Here is a 527-nt window from a genome sequence, read left to right on the forward strand (position 1 = left end):
CCGTCCCGCCGCGCCGCCCGCCCCACCGCCGGAGGCGACCGGCTCCTGTGTGCTCGTTTTATATCTTTAATACCCGTTTTAAACGAACCTTTTAGTAAAAAAAGAAGAAGAAGAAAAAAAAAAAAAGCCCCCTCCACCCCACCGCCCCCAAATCAACGCAGGAAATAAAAGACCCTCCCATTCAACTGCGTTTGTGGTAGTCGGAGTAGCTTTTTTTGTATATGAGTACAGTTTGAGCAGGTTTTTTCTTTATTTACAGGAAGGGAAGTCTCTTTTTGGCAGGATCGAGAACTGAAGCAGTATATATATTGTTATTGCTGAAGCTGAACTTTAATGAACCTTTTACACTGTATGTCCCAGTTGAGATAGTGTGTACTTATTATTGTAGCTCCGCGTTACTTGGCTTTTAATACAGAGGTTTTCTTTCTGGAGCCACCATCGCCTTTTGTTGGTCTGTTTCCGCCGGGGGTAACAGAGGGTTTGGCCGGCCTCCCTGTCTGCAAACCGGCTGCAAAGCTCCTCTTTCC

Source organism: Haliaeetus leucocephalus, unplaced genomic scaffold (genome assembly GCF_000737465.1).
Source record: "Haliaeetus leucocephalus isolate CR32 unplaced genomic scaffold, Haliaeetus_leucocephalus-4.0 Scaffold222, whole genome shotgun sequence".
Lineage (NCBI taxonomy): Eukaryota > Metazoa > Chordata > Aves > Accipitriformes > Accipitridae > Haliaeetus > Haliaeetus leucocephalus.